The following is a 17,708-nucleotide window of genomic DNA, read 5'->3' on the forward strand; positions in this document are numbered from 1 at the left end:
GTAACTCCACAATCTCTCTACTCCAGGACTAATCCAGAATTAGTGACTCCACACGCTCTCTGTTCAAGGACTGATCCAGTATTAGTGACTTCACTGTCTCTCATCTCCGGGACTGATCCAGTATTAGTGACTCCACAATCTCGCTGCTCCAGGACTGATCCAGTATGTGTGACTCCACAATCTCTCTACTCCAGGACTAATCCACAATTAGTGACTCCACACTCTCTCTGTTCAAGGACTGATCCAGTATTAGTGACTCCGCATTTTCTCTCCTCCAGGACTGATCCAGTATTAGTGTCTCCAAACTCTCTCTACACAAGAACTGATCCAGTATTATTGACTCCACAATCTCTCTACTCCATGACTGATCCAGTTTTAGTGACTCCACAATCTCTCTGCTCCAGGACTGATCCAGTATTAGTGACTCCACAATCTCTCTACTCCAGGACTAATCCAGAATTCGTGATTCCACAATTTCTCTACTCCAGTACTGATCGATTATGAGTGACCCCACACACTCTCTGTTGCAGGACAGATCCAGCATTCGTCACTCCATACTCTCTAATCCAGGACTGATCCAGTATTAGTGACTCCACAATCTCTCTACTCCGGTACGGATCCATTATTCGTGACACCACGTGCTCTCTGTTCCAGGATTAATCCAGCATTCGTGACTCCATAACTATCTTCTCCAGGACTGATCCAGCATTAGTGACTCCACACTCTCTCTATACCAGGACTGATCCAGTATTAATGAATCCACACTCTCTCTACTCCAGCACTGATCCAGTATTAGTGACTCTGTACTCTCTCTATTCCAGGACGGATCCACTATTAGTGACTCCACACTCTATTCCATGGCTGATCCAGTATTAGTGACGACACCCTCACTCTGTTCCAGGACTGATCCAGTATTCGTGACTTCACACTCTCTCTACTCCAGGATTGATCCAGTATGAGTGACTATAGCCTCACTCTGCTCCAGGTCTGATCCAGTATTAGTGACTGCACACCCTCTCTGCTCAAGGACTGATCAAGTATTAGTGACCCCACACTCTCTCTGCTGCAGGACTGATCCAGTATTAGTTACTCCACACTTTCTCTGCTCTAGGATTGATCCAGTATTAGTGACACGATGCTCTGTGCTCCAGGACTGATCCAGTATTAGTGACTTCACAGTCTCTCTGCTCTGGGACTGATCAAGTATTGGTGACTCCACAATCTCTATGGTCCAGGACTGATCCAGTATTAGTGACTCCACCCTCTCTCTACTCCAGGACTGATCCAGTATTAGTGACTCCAAACTCTCTTTGTTCAGGGACGGAACCAGTATTATTGACTGCACACTATCTACTCCAGGAGTGATCCAGAATTAGTGACTCCACACTCTCTCTGCTCCATGATAATGCAGTATTCGTGACTCCACATTCTCTCTGCTCCAGGACTGATCCAATATTAGTGACTCCACATTCTCTCTACTCCAGGACTGATCCAGTATTATTGACTCCACAATCTCTCTACTCCATGACTGATCCAGTTTTAGTGACACCACAATCTCTCTGCTCCAGGACTGATCCAGAATTAGTGACTCCACACTCTATCTGCTCCATGATAATGCAGTATTCGTGACTCCACATTCTCTCTGCTCCAGGACTGATCCAATATTAGTGACTCCACACTCTCTCTACTCCAGGACTGATCCAGTATTAGTGACTCCACACTCACTCTGCTCCAGGACTGATCCAGTATTAGTTACGCCACATTCTCTCTGCTCCAGGTCAGATCCACTATTAGTGACTCCACACTCTCTCTGCTGCAGGACTGATCCAGTATTAGTGACTCCACAATCTCTCTGCTCCAGGACTGATGCAGTATTAGTGACTCCACAATCTCTCTTCTCCAGGACTGATCCAGTATTAGTGACTCTACACTCTCTCCACTCCAGGACTGATCCAGTATTAGTGACTTCCCTGTCTCTCTGCTCCGGAACTGATCCAGTATTAGTGACTCAACACTCTCTCCAATCCAGGACTGATCCAGTATTAGTGACTTCACAGTCTCTCTGCTCCAGGACTGATCCAGTATTAGTGACTCCACACACTCTATGTTCAAGGACGGATCCACTATTAGTGACTCCACATTCTCTCTACTCCAGGATTGATTCAGTATTAGTGACTCCACATTCTCTCTCCTCCAGGATTGATCCAGTATTAGTGACGCCACAAACTCTCTACTCCAGGACTGATCCAGAATTAGTGACTCCACACTCTCTCTACTCCAGTCCTGATCCATTGTGAGTGAACCCACACGCTCTCTGTTCCAGGACTGATCCAGCATTCGTGACTCCATACTCGCTAGTCCAGGAGTGATCCAGTATTAGTGACTCTACAATCTCTCTACAACGGTACGGATCCATTATTCGTGACACCACGCGTTCTCTGTTCCAGGACTGATCCAGAATTAGTGACTCCGCACTCTCTCTCTACCAGGACTGATCCAGTACTAGTGAATCCACACTCTCTCTACTTCAGCACTGATCCAGTATTAGTGTCTGTACTCTCTCTAATCCAGGACTGATCCAGTATTACTGACTCCACACTCACTGCTCCAGGACGGATCCAGTATTAGGGACTCCACACTCTAATCCATGACTGATCCAGTATTAGTGACGACATCCTCACTCTGCTCCAGGACTGATCCAGTATTCGTGACTCCAGACTCTCTCTGTTCGATGACTGATCCAGTATTAGTGACTTCACAGTCTCTCTGCTCCAGAACTGATCCAGTATTGGTGACTCCACAATCTCTCTGCTCTAGGACAGATCCAGTATTAGTGACTCCACAATCTCTCTACTCCAGGACTAATCCAGAATTAGTGACTCCACACTCTCTCTACTCCAGCACTGATCCAGTATTAGTGTCTGTACTCTCTCTAATCCAGAACTGATCCAGTATTACTGACTCCACACTAACTGGTCCAGGACGGATCCAGTATTAATGACTCCACACTATAATCCATGACTGATCCAGTATTAGTGACGACATCCTCACTCTGCTCCAGGACTGATCCAGTATTAGTGACTCCAGAGTCTCTCTGTTCGATGACTGATCCAGTATTAGTGACTCCACACTCTCTCTGCTACAGGACTGATCCAGTATTGGTGACTCCACAATCTCTCTGCTCTAGGACAGATCCGGAATTAGTGACTCCACAATCTCTCTGCTCCAGGACTGATCCAGTATTAATGACTCCAAAATCTCTCTGCTCCAGGACTGATCCAGTATTCGTGACTCCACAATCGCTCTACTCCAGAACTGATCCAGTATTAGTGACTCCACACTCTCTCTGCTCCAGGACTGATCCAGTATTAGTGACTTTACAGTATCTCTGCTCCGGGACTGATCCAGTATTAGTGACTCCACAATCTCTCTGCTCCAGGACTGAACCAGTTTTAGTGACTCCACAATGTCTCTCCTCCAGGACTGATCCAGTATTAGTGATTCCACACTCTCTCTACTCCAGCACTGATCCAGTATTAGTGACTCTACACTCTCTCTGCTCCATGACTGATTCAGTATTAGTGACTCCACAATCTCTCTGCTCCAGGACTGATCCAGTATTAGTGACTCCACAATCTCTCTACTCCAGGACTAATCCAGAATTAGTGACTCCACACTCTCTCTGTTCAAGGACTGATCCAGTATTAGTGACTCCGCATTCTCACTGCTCCAGGACTGATCCAGTATTGGTGACTCCACAATCTCTCTACTCCAGGACGAATCCAGAATTAGTGACTCCACACTCTCCCTGCTCCAGGACTGATCCAGTTTTCTTGACTCCACAATCTCTCTACTCCATGACTGATCCAGTTTTAGTAACTCCACAATCTTTCTACTCCAGGACTAATCCAGAATTAGTGACTCCACACTCTCTCTGTTCAAGGACTGATCCAGTATTAGTGACTTCACTGTCTCTCATCTCCGGGACTGATCCAGTATTAGTGACTCCACACTCTCTCTACCCCAGGACTGATCCAGTATTAGTGACTCCACAATCTCTCTGCTCCAGGACTGATCCAGTATTAGTGACTCCACACTCTCCCTACTCCAGAACTGATCCAGTATTAGTGACTCCACACTCTCTCTACTCCATGACTGATCCAGTTTTAGTAACTCCACAATCTCTCTACTCCAGGACGAATCCAGAATTAGTGACTCCACACTCTCTCTGTTCAAGGACTGATCCAGTATTAGTGACTTCACTGTCTCTCATCTCCGGGACTGATCCAGTATTAGTGACTCCACACTCTCTCTACCCCAGGACTGATCCAGTATTAGTGACTCCAAACTCTCTCTCCTCCAGGACTGATCCAGTATTAGTTACGCCACAATCTCTCCACTCCAGGACTGATCCAGAATTAGTGACTCCACACTTTCTCTGCTCCAGGACTGATCCAGTATTAATGACTCCACACTCTCTCTACTCCATGACTGATCCAGTTTTAGTAACTCCACAATCTCTCTACTCCAGGACTAATCCAGAATTAGTGACTCCACACGCTCTCTGTTCAAGGACTGATCCAGTATTAGTGACTTCACTGTCTCTCATCTCCGGGACTGATCCAGTATTAGTGACTCCACAATCTCGCTGCTCCAGGACTGATCCAGTATGTGTGACTCCACAATCTCTCTACTCCAGGACTAATCCACAATTAGTGACTCCACACTCTCTCTGTTCAAGGACTGATCCAGTATTAGTGACTCCACACTCTCCCTACTCCAGAACTGATCCAGTATTAGTGACTCCACACTCTCTCTACTCCATGACTGATCCAGTTTTAGTAACTCCACAATCTCTCTACTCCAGGACGAATCCAGAATTAGTGACTCCACACTCTCTCTGTTCAAGGACTGATCCAGTATTAGTGACTTCACTGTCTCTCATCTCCGGGACTGATCCAGTATTAGTGACTCCACACTCTCTCTACCCCAGGACTGATCCAGTATTAGTGACTCCAAACTCTCTCTCCTCCAGGACTGATCCAGTATTAGTTACGCCACAATCTCTCCACTCCAGGACTGATCCAGAATTAGTGACTCCACACTTTCTCTGCTCCAGGACTGATCCAGTATTAGTGACTCCACACTCTCTCTACTCCATGACTGATCCAGTTTTAGTAACTCCACAATCTCTCTACTCCAGGACTAATCCAGAATTAGTGACTCCACACGCTCTCTGTTCAAGGACTGATCCAGTATTAGTGACTTCACTGTCTCTCATCTCCGGGACTGATCCAGTATTAGTGACTCCACAATCTCGCTGCTCCAGGACTGATCCAGTATGTGTGACTCCACAATCTCTCTACTCCAGGACTAATCCACAATTAGTGACTCCACACTCTCTCTGTTCAAGGACTGATCCAGTATTAGTGACTCCGCATTTTCTCTCCTCCAGGACTGATCCAGTATTAGTGTCTCCAAACTCTCTCTACACAAGAACTGATCCAGTATTATTGACTCCACAATCTCTCTACTCCATGACTGATCCAGTTTTAGTGACTCCACAATCTCTCTGCTCCAGGACTGATCCAGTATTAGTGACTCCACAATCTCTCTACTCCAGGACTAATCCAGAATTCGTGATTCCACAATTTCTCTACTCCAGTACTGATCGATTATGAGTGACCCCACACACTCTCTGTTGCAGGACAGATCCAGCATTCGTCACTCCATACTCTCTAATCCAGGACTGATCCAGTATTAGTGACTCCACAATCTCTCTACTCCGGTACGGATCCATTATTCGTGACACCACGTGCTCTCTGTTCCAGGATTAATCCAGCATTCGTGACTCCATAACTATCTTCTCCAGGACTGATCCAGCATTAGTGACTCCACACTCTCTCTATACCAGGACTGATCCAGTATTAATGAATCCACACTCTCTCTACTCCAGCACTGATCCAGTATTAGTGACTCTGTACTCTCTCTATTCCAGGACGGATCCACTATTAGTGACTCCACACTCTATTCCATGGCTGATCCAGTATTAGTGACGACACCCTCACTCTGTTCCAGGACTGATCCAGTATTCGTGACTTCACACTCTCTCTACTCCAGGATTGATCCAGTATGAGTGACTATAGCCTCACTCTGCTCCAGGTCTGATCCAGTATTAGTGACTGCACACCCTCTCTGCTCAAGGACTGATCAAGTATTAGTGACCCCACACTCTCTCTGCTGCAGGACTGATCCAGTATTAGTTACTCCACACTTTCTCTGCTCTAGGATTGATCCAGTATTAGTGACACGATGCTCTGTGCTCCAGGACTGATCCAGTATTAGTGACTTCACAGTCTCTCTGCTCTGGGACTGATCAAGTATTGGTGACTCCACAATCTCTATGGTCCAGGACTGATCCAGTATTAGTGACTCCACCCTCTCTCTACTCCAGGACTGATCCAGTATTAGTGACTCCAAACTCTCTTTGTTCAGGGACGGAACCAGTATTATTGACTGCACACTATCTACTCCAGGAGTGATCCAGAATTAGTGACTCCACACTCTCTCTGCTCCATGATAATGCAGTATTCGTGACTCCACATTCTCTCTGCTCCAGGACTGATCCAATATTAGTGACTCCACATTCTCTCTACTCCAGGACTGATCCAGTATTATTGACTCCACAATCTCTCTACTCCATGACTGATCCAGTTTTAGTGACACCACAATCTCTCTGCTCCAGGACTGATCCAGAATTAGTGACTCCACACTCTATCTGCTCCATGATAATGCAGTATTCGTGACTCCACATTCTCTCTGCTCCAGGACTGATCCAATATTAGTGACTCCACACTCTCTCTACTCCAGGACTGATCCAGTATTAGTGACTCCACACTCACTCTGCTCCAGGACTGATCCAGTATTAGTTACGCCACATTCTCTCTGCTCCAGGTCAGATCCACTATTAGTGACTCCACACTCTCTCTGCTGCAGGACTGATCCAGTATTAGTGACTCCACAATCTCTCTGCTCCAGGACTGATGCAGTATTAGTGACTCCACAATCTCTCTTCTCCAGGACTGATCCAGTATTAGTGACTCTACACTCTCTCCACTCCAGGACTGATCCAGTATTAGTGACTTCCCTGTCTCTCTGCTCCGGAACTGATCCAGTATTAGTGACTCAACACTCTCTCCAATCCAGGACTGATCCAGTATTAGTGACTTCACAGTCTCTCTGCTCCAGGACTGATCCAGTATTAGTGACTCCACACACTCTATGTTCAAGGACGGATCCACTATTAGTGACTCCACATTCTCTCTACTCCAGGATTGATTCAGTATTAGTGACTCCACATTCTCTCTCCTCCAGGATTGATCCAGTATTAGTGACGCCACAAACTCTCTACTCCAGGACTGATCCAGAATTAGTGACTCCACACTCTCTCTACTCCAGTCCTGATCCATTGTGAGTGAACCCACACGCTCTCTGTTCCAGGACTGATCCAGCATTCGTGACTCCATACTCGCTAGTCCAGGAGTGATCCAGTATTAGTGACTCTACAATCTCTCTACAACGGTACGGATCCAATATTCGTGACACCACGCGTTCTCTGTTCCAGGACTGATCCAGAATTAGTGACTCCGCACTCTCTCTCTACCAGGACTGATCCAGTACTAGTGAATCCACACTCTCTCTACTTCAGCACTGATCCAGTATTAGTGTCTGTACTCTCTCTAATCCAGGACTGATCCAGTATTACTGACTCCACACTCACTGCTCCAGGACGGATCCAGTATTAGGGACTCCACACTCTAATCCATGACTGATCCAGTATTAGTGACGACATCCTCACTCTGCTCCAGGACTGATCCAGTATTCGTGACTCCAGACTCTCTCTGTTCGATGACTGATCCAGTATTAGTGACTTCACAGTCTCTCTGCTCCAGAACTGATCCAGTATTGGTGACTCCACAATCTCTCTGCTCTAGGACAGATCCAGTATTAGTGACTCCACAATCTCTCTACTCCAGGACTAATCCAGAATTAGTGACTCCACACTCTCTCTACTCCAGCACTGATCCAGTATTAGTGTCTGTACTCTCTCTAATCCAGAACTGATCCAGTATTACTGACTCCACACTAACTGGTCCAGGACGGATCCAGTATTAATGACTCCACACTATAATCCATGACTGATCCAGTATTAGTGACGACATCCTCACTCTGCTCCAGGACTGATCCAGTATTAGTGACTCCAGAGTCTCTCTGTTCGATGACTGATCCAGTATTAGTGACTCCACACTCTCTCTGCTACAGGACTGATCCAGTATTGGTGACTCCACAATCTCTCTGCTCTAGGACAGATCCGGAATTAGTGACTCCACAATCTCTCTGCTCCAGGACTGATCCAGTATTAATGACTCCAAAATCTCTCTGCTCCAGGACTGATCCAGTATTCGTGACTCCACAATCGCTCTACTCCAGAACTGATCCAGTATTAGTGACTCCACACTCTCTCTGCTCCAGGACTGATCCAGTATTAGTGACTTTACAGTATCTCTGCTCCGGGACTGATCCAGTATTAGTGACTCCACAATCTCTCTGCTCCAGGACTGAACCAGTTTTAGTGACTCCACAATGTCTCTCCTCCAGGACTGATCCAGTATTAGTGATTCCACACTCTCTCTACTCCAGCACTGATCCAGTATTAGTGACTCTACACTCTCTCTGCTCCATGACTGATTCAGTATTAGTGACTCCACAATCTCTCTGCTCCAGGACTGATCCAGTATTAGTGACTCCACAATCTCTCTACTCCAGGACTAATCCAGAATTAGTGACTCCACACTCTCTCTGTTCAAGGACTGATCCAGTATTAGTGACTCCGCATTCTCACTGCTCCAGGACTGATCCAGTATTGGTGACTCCACAATCTCTCTACTCCAGGACGAATCCAGAATTAGTGACTCCACACTCTCCCTGCTCCAGGACTGATCCAGTTTTCTTGACTCCACAATCTCTCTACTCCATGACTGATCCAGTTTTAGTAACTCCACAATCTTTCTACTCCAGGACTAATCCAGAATTAGTGACTCCACACTCTCTCTGTTCAAGGACTGATCCAGTATTAGTGACTTCACTGTCTCTCATCTCCGGGACTGATCCAGTATTAGTGACTCCACACTCTCTCTACCCCAGGACTGATCCAGTATTAGTGACTCCAAACTCTCTCTCCTCCAGGACTGATCCAGTATTAGTTACGCCACAATCTCTCCAATCCAGGACTGACCAGAATTAGTGACTCCACACTCTCTCTGCTCCAGGACTGATCCAGTATTAGTGACTCCACACTCTCTCTACTCCAGGACTGATCCAGTTTTAGTGACTCCACAATCTCTCTGCTCCAGGACTGATCCAGTATTAGTGACTCTACACGCTCTCCAATCCAGGACTGATCCAGTATTAGTGACTCCACACACTCTTTGTTCAAGGACGGATCCACTATTAGTGACTCCACACTATCTTCTCCAGGATGATACAGAATTAGTGACTCCACACTCTCTCTGCTCCAGGACGGATCCACTATTAGTGACTCCACATTCTCTCTACTCCAGGATTGATTCAGTATTAGTGACGCCACAAACTCTCTACTCCAGGACTGATCCAGAATTAGTGACTCCACTCTCTCTCTACTCCAGTCCTGATCCATTGTGAGTGAACCCACACGCTCTCTGTTCCAGGACTGATCCAGCATTCGTGACTCCATCCTCGCTAGTCCAGGAGTGATCCAGTATTAGTGACTCTACAATCTCTCTACAACGGTACGGATCCATTATTCGTGACACCACGCGTTCTCTGTTCCAGGACTGATCCAGAATTAGTGACTCCGCACTCTCTCTCTACCAGGACTGATCCAGTACCAGTGAATCCACACTCTCTCTACTCCAGCACTGATCCAGTATTAGTGTCTGTACTCTCTCTAATCCAGGACTGATCCAGTATTACTGACTCCACACTCACTGCTCCAGGACGGATCCAGTATTAATGACTCCACACTCTAATCCATGACTGATCCAGTATTAGTGACTACATCCTCACTCTGCTCCAGGACTGATCCAGTATTCGTGATTCCAGAGTCTCTCTGTTCGATGACTGATCCAGTATTAGTGACTCCACACTCTACCTGCTCCAGGACTGATCCAGTACTAGTGAATCCACACTCTCTCTACTCCAGCACTGATCCAGTATTAGTGTCTGTACTCTCTCTAATCCAGGACTGATCCAGTATTACTGACTCCACACTCACTGCTCCAGGACGGATCCAGTATTAGGGACTGCACACTCTAATCCATGACTGATCCAGTATTAGTGACGACATCCTCACTCTGCTCCAGGACTGATCCAGTATTCGTGACTCCAGACTCTCTCTGTTCGATGACCGATCCAGTATTAGTGACTTCACAGTCTCTCTGCTCCAGAACTGATCCAGTATTGGTGACTCCACAATCTCTCTGCTCTAGGACAGATCCAGTATTAGTGACTCCACAATCTCTCTGCTCCAGGGCTGATCCAGTATTAGTGACTCCACAATCTCTCTGCTCCAGGACTAATCCAGTATTAGTGACTCCACACTCGCTCCACTCCAGGACTGATCCAGTATTATTGACTTCACAGTCTCTCTGCTCCGTTACTGATCCATTATTAGTGACTCCACAAACTCTCTGCTCCAGGACTGATCCAGTATGACCGACTCCACACTCTCTCTACTCCAGGACTCATTCAGTAGTAGTGTCTCCACACTCTCTCTGCTCCAGTATAGATCCATTATTCGTGACACCACGCGTTCTCGGTTCCAGGACTGATCCATCATTAGTGACTCCGCACTCTCTCTCTCCCAGGACTGATCCAGTACCAGTGTATCCACACTCTCTCTACTCCAGCACTGATCCAGTATTAGTGTCTGTACTCTCTCTAATCCAGAATTGATCCAGTATTACTGACTCCACACGAACTGGTCCAGGACGGATCCAGTATTAATGACTCCACACTCTAATCCATGACTGATCCAGTATTAGTGACTACATCCTCACTCTGCTCCAGGACTGATCCAGTATTAGTGACTCCAGAGTCTCTCTGTTCGATGACTGATCCAGTATTAGTGACTCCACACTCTCTCTGCTCCAGGACTGATCCAGTATTGGTGACTCCACAATCTCTCTGCTCTAGGACAGATCCAGAATTAGTGACTCCACAATCTCTCTACTCCAGGACTGATCCAGTATTAATGACTCCAAAATCTCTCTGCTCCAGGACTGATCCAGTATTCGTGACACCACAATCTCTCTACTCCAGAACTGATCCAGTATTAGTGACTCCACACTCTCTCCACTCCAGGACTGATCCAGTATTAGTGACTTCACAGTATCTCTGCTCCGGGACTGATCCAGTATTAGTGACTCCACAATCTCTCTGCTCCAGGACTAATCCAGTATTAGTGACTCCACACTTCCTCTACTCCAGGACTGATCCAGTATTAGTGACTCCAAACTCTCTCTGTTCAAGGACGGAACCAGTATTATTGACTGCACACACTCTCTACTCCAGGAGTGATACAGAATTAGTGACTCCACACTCTCTCTGCTCCATGATAATCCAGTATTCGTGATTCCACAATCTCTCTGCTCCAGGACTGAACCAGTTTTAGTGACTCCACAATGTCTCTCCTCCAGGACTGATGCAGTATTAGTGACTCCACACTCTCTCTACTCAAGGACTGATCCAGTATTATGGACTCCACAATCTCTCTACTCCATGACTGATCCAGTATTAGTGACACTACACTCTCTCTGCTCCAGGACTGATCTAGTATTATTGACTCCACAATCTCTCTACTCCATGACTGATCCAGTATTAGTGACTCCACAATCTCGCTGCTCCAGGACTGATTCAGTATTAGTGACTCCACAATCTCTCTACTCCAGGACTAATCCAGAATTATTGACTCCACAATCTCTCTGTTCAAGGACTGATCCAGTATTAGTGACTCCGCATTCTCTCTGCTCCAGGACTGATCCAGTATTAGTGACTCCACAATCTCTCTACTCCAGGACTAATCCAGAATTAGTGACTCCACACTCTCTCTGTTCAAGGACTGATCCAGTATTAGTGACTCCACAATCTCTCTGCTCCAGGACTGATCCAGTTTTCTTGACTCCACAATCTCTCTACTCCATGACTGATCCAGTTTTAGTAACTCCACAATCTCTCTACTCCAGGACTAATCCAGAATTAGTGACTCCATACTCTCTCTGTTCAAGGACTGATCCAGTATTAGTGGCTTCACTGTCTCTAATCTCCGGGACTGATCCAGTATTAGTGACTCCACACTCTCTCTACCCCAGGACTGATCCAGTATTAGTGACTCCAAACTCTCTCTCCTCCAGGACTGATCCAGTATTAGTTACGCCACAATCTCTCCACTCCAATACTGATCCAGAATTAGTGACTCCACACTCTCTCTGCTCCAGGACTGATCCAGTATTAGTGACTCCACACTCTCTCTACTCCAGGACTGATCCAGTATTAGTGACTCCACACTCTCTCTCCTCCAGGACTGATCCAGTTTTCGTGACTCCACAAACTCTCTACTCCAGGACTAATCCACAATTAGTGACTCCACACTCTCTCTGTTCAAGGACTGATCCAGTATTAGTGACTCCACATTTTCTCTCCTCCAGGACTGATCCAGTATTAGTGACTCCACACTCTCTCTACTCAAGGACTGATCCAGTATTATTGACTCCACAATCTCTCTACTCCATGACTGATCCAGTTTTTGTGACTCCACAATCTCTCTGCTCCAGGACTGATCCAGTATTAGTGACTCCACAATCTCTCTACTCCAGGACTAATCCACAATTAGTGACTCCACACTCTCTCTCCTCCAGTACTGATCCAGTTTTCGTGAATCTACAATCTCTCTACTCCAGGACTGATCCAGAATTCGTGATTCCACAATCTCTCTACTCCAGTACTGATCGATTATGAGTGACCCCACACACTCTCTGTTGCAGGACAGATCCAGCATTCGTCACTCCATACTCTCTAATCCAGGACTGATCCAGCATTAGTGACTCCACACTCTCTCGAAACCAGGACTGATCCAGTATTAATGAATCCACACTCTCTCTACTCCAGCACTGATCCAGTATTAGTGACTCTGTACTCTCTCTATTCCAGGACGGATCCACTATTAGTGACTCCACACTCTATTCCATGGCTGATCCAGTATTAGTGACGACACCCTCACTCTGCTCCAGGACTGATCCAGTATGAGTGACTATAGCCTCACTCTGCTCCAGGTCTGATCCAGTATTAGTGACTGCACACTCTCTCAGCTCCAGGACTGATCCAGAATTAGTGACTCCACACCCTCTCTGCTCAAGGACTGATCAAGTATTAGTGACACCACACTCTCTCTGCTGCAGGACTGATCCAGTATTAGTTACTCCACACTCTCTCTGCTTCAGGACTGATCCAGTACTTGTGACTACACACTTTCTCTGCTCTAGGATTGATCCAGTATTAGTGACATGATGCTCTGTGCTCCAGGACTAATCCAGTATTAGTGACTCCACGCTCTTAACTCCTGGACTGATCCAATATTAGTGACTCCACATTCTCTCTGCTCCAGGACTGATCCAGTATTAGTGAGTCCACTCGCTCTCTACTCCAGGACTTAACCTGCATTAGTGACTCCAAACTCTCTACTCCAGGACTGATGCAGTATTAGTGACTCTGTACTCTCTGTAATCCAGGACTGATCCAGTATTACTGACTCCACACTCACTGCTCCAGGAAGGATCCAGTATTAGTGACTCCACACTCTCTCTGCTCCAGGACTGATGCAGTGTTAGTGACTCCACAATCTCTCTGCTCCAGGACTGATCCAGTATCAGTGTCTCCACACTTTCTCGACTCAAGGACTGATCTAGAATTAGTGACTCCACACTCTCTCTACTCAAGGACTGATCAAGTATTATTGACTCCACAATCTCTCTGCTCCAGGACTGATCTAGTATTAGTGACTCCACACTCTATCTACTCCAGTACTGATCCATTATGAGTGACCCCACACGGTCTCTGTTCCAGGACTGATCCAGCATTAGTGACTCCATACTCTCTACTCCAGGAGTGATCCAGTATTAGTGACTCCACAATCTCTCTACTCTGGTACGGATCCATTATTCGTGACACCACGCGTTCTCTGTTCCAGGACTGATCCAGATTTAGTGACCCCGCACTCTCTCTCTACCAGGACTGATCCAGTATTAGTGAATCCACACTCTCTCTACTCCAGCACTGATCCAGTATTAGTGTCTGTACTCTCTCTAATCCAGGACTGATCCAGTATTAGTGACTCCACACTCTCTCTGCTGCAGGACTGATCCAGTATTGGTGACTCCACAATCTCTCTGCTCTAGGACAGATCGAGAATTAGTGACTCCGCAATCTCTCCGCTCCAGGACTGATCCAGTATTAGTGACTTCACAGTATCTCAGCTCCGGGAGTGATCCAGTATTAGTGACTCCACAATCTCTCTGCTCCAGGACTGATCCAGTATTAGTGACTCCAAACTCTCTCTGTTCAACGACGGAACCAGTATTATTGACTCCACACACTCTCTGCTCCAGGAGTGATCCAGAATTAGTGACTCCACACACTCTCTGCTCCAGGACTGATCCAGTATTAGTGACTCCACACTCTCTCTACTCAAGGACTGATCCAGTTTTAGTGAATCCACACTCTCTCTACACCAGGACTGATCCAGTATTAGTGACTCCAAACTCTCTCTCCTCCAGGACGGATCCAGTTTTCGTGACTACACACTTTCTCTGCTCCAGGACTGATCCAGTATTAGTGACTCCACACTCTCTCTCCTCCAGGACAGATCCAGTTTTCGTGACTACACACTTTCTCTGCTCCAGGACTGATCCAGTATTCGTGACTCCACGCTTTGTGCTCCAGGACTAATCCAGTATTAGTGACTCCACGCTCTCTCTGCTCCAGGACTCAACCAGTATTAGTGACTCCACACTCTCTCTACTCAAGGACTGATCCAGTTTTATTTACTCCACACTCTCTCTACTCCAGGACTAATCCAGTTTTAGTGACTCCACAATCTCTCTGCTCCAGGACTGATCTTGTATTCGTGACTCCGCATTTTCTCAGCTCCAGGACGGATCCAGTATTAGATAATCCACACTCTCTCTACTCCAGGACTGATCCAGTATTAGTGACTCCACACTCTCTCTCCTCCAGGACGGATCCAGTTTTCGTGACTACACACTTTCTCTGCTCCAGGACTGATCCAGTATTAGTGACTCCACGCTTTGTGCTCCAGGACTAATCCAGTATTAGTGACGCCACGCTCTGAACTCCAGGACTGATCCAATATTAGTGACACTACTCCCTCACTCTGCTCCAGGGCTGATCCAGTATTAGTAACTGCACACTCTCTCAGCTCCAGGACTGATGCAGTATTAGTGAATCCACACCCTATCTGCTCCAGGACTGATCCAGTATTAGTGACTCCACACTCTCACTGCTCCAGGACTGATCCAGTATTAGTGACTCCACACTCTCTCTAGTCCAGGACTGATCCAGTATTAGTGACTCCACTCTCTGAACTCCAGGACTGATCCAATATTAGTGACAATACTCCCTCAATCTGCTCCAGGACTGATCCAGTATTAGTGACTGCACACTCTCTCAGCTCCAGGTCTGACCCAGTATTAGTGAATCCAAACCCTATCTGCTCCAGGACTGATCCAGTATTAGTGACTCCACACTATCTCTGCTCCAGGACTGATCCACTGTTAGTGACTCCACACTCTCTCTACTCTAGGACTGATCCAGAATTAGTGACTACACACTCTGTCTACTCCAGTCCTGATCCATTATGAGTGACCCCACATGCTCTCTGTTCCAGGACTGATCCAGCATTCCATACTCTCGACTCCAGGAGTGATCCAGTATTAGTGACTCCGCAATCTCTCTACTCCGGTACGGAGCCATTATTCGTGATACCAGGCGTTCTCTGTTCCAGGACTGACCCAGCATTAGTGACTCCGCACTCTCTCTCTACCAGGACTGATCCAGTACTAGTGAATCCACACTCTTTCTACTCCAGCATTGATCCAGTATTGGTGACTCTGTACTATCTCTAATCCAGGACTGATCCAGTATTACTGACTCCACACTCACTGCTCCAGGATGGATCCTGTATTAGTGATTCCACACTCTATTCCATGACTGATCCAGTATTAGTGACTACACCCTCACTCTGCTCGAGGACTGATCCAGTATTAGTGTCTCCACAATCTCTCTGCTCCAGGACTGATCCAGTATTAGTGACTCCACAATCTCTCTGCTCCAGGACTGAACCAGTATTAGTGACTCCACACACTCTCTACTCCAGAACTGATCCAGTATTAGTGACTCCACACTCTCTCCACTCCAGGACTGATCCAGTATTAGTGACTTCACAGTCTCTCTGCTCCGGGACTGATCCAGTATTAGTGACTCCACACTCTCTCTGTTCAAGGACGGAACCAGTATTATTGACTCCACACACACTCGACTCCAGGAGTGATCCAGAATTAGTGACTCCACACTCTCTCTACTCCAGGACTGATCCAGTATTAGTGACTCCACACTCTCTCTACTCAAGGACTGATCCAGTTTTAGTGACTCCACACTCTCTCTACTCCAGGACTAATCCAGTTTTAGTGACTCCACAATCTCTCTGCTCCAGGACTGATCCAGAATTAGTGACTCCGCATTTTCTCTACTCCAGGACTGATCCAGTATTAGTGACTCCACACTCTCTCTCCTCCAGGACGGATCCAGTTTTCGTGACTACAAACTTTCTCTGCTCCAGGACTGATCCAGTATTAGTGACTCCACACTCTCTCTGCTCCAGGACGGATCCAGTTTTCGTGACTACACACTTTCTCTGCTCCAGGACTGATCCAGTATTAGTGACTCCACGCTTTGTGCTCCAGGACTAATCCAGTATTAGTGACTCCACGCTCTCTCTGCTCCAGGACTGATCCAGTATTAGTGACTCCACACTCTCTCGACTCAAGGACTGATCCAGTTTTAGTGACTCCACACTCTTTCTACTCCTGGACTAATCCAGTTTTAGTGACTCCACAATCTCTCTGCTCCAGGACTGATCCAGTATTAGTGACTCCGCATTTTCTCTGCTCCAGGACGGATCCAGTATTAGTGAATCCACACTCTCTCTACTCCAGGACTGATCCAGTATTAGTGACTCCACACACTCTCTCCTCCAGGACGGATCCAGTTTTCGTGACTACACACTTTCTCTGCTCCAGGACTAATCCAGTATTAGTGACTCCACGCTTTGTGCTCCAGGACTAATCCAGTATTAGTGACGCCACGCTCTGAACTCCAGGACTGATCCAATATTAGTGACACTGCTCCCTCACTCTGCTCCAGGGCTGATCCAGTATTAGTGACTGCACACTCTCTCAGCTCCAGGACTGATCCAGTATTAGTGAATCCACACCCTATCTGCTCCAGGACTGATCCATTATGAGTGACCCCACATGCTCTCTGTTCCAGGACTGATCCAGCATTCCATACTCTCTACTCCAGGAGTGATCCAGTATTAG

General features: G+C 46.8%; 1 protein-coding gene across 2 annotated transcripts in view; it reads left to right on the forward strand.

Annotated features, from left to right (window-relative positions):
- The window catches only part of LOC139264793 (protein rapunzel-like), a 107,015-nt gene that overhangs the window by 80,470 nt on the left and 8,837 nt on the right, over positions 1–17,708 (forward strand). Inside the window, exon 1 of one of the 2 annotated variants that reach the window (XM_070881934.1) lies at positions 9,731–9,827. The exons of the other annotated variant lie outside the window; for it this stretch is intronic. The gene's annotated coding sequence lies outside the window, so the exon portion shown is untranslated. Of the gene's footprint in view, positions 1–9,730; positions 9,828–17,708 lie in introns of those variants that run through there. 2 annotated transcript variants of the gene reach the window in all.

Source organism: Pristiophorus japonicus, chromosome 5, assembly GCF_044704955.1.
Source record: "Pristiophorus japonicus isolate sPriJap1 chromosome 5, sPriJap1.hap1, whole genome shotgun sequence".
Lineage (NCBI taxonomy): Eukaryota > Metazoa > Chordata > Chondrichthyes > Pristiophoridae > Pristiophorus > Pristiophorus japonicus.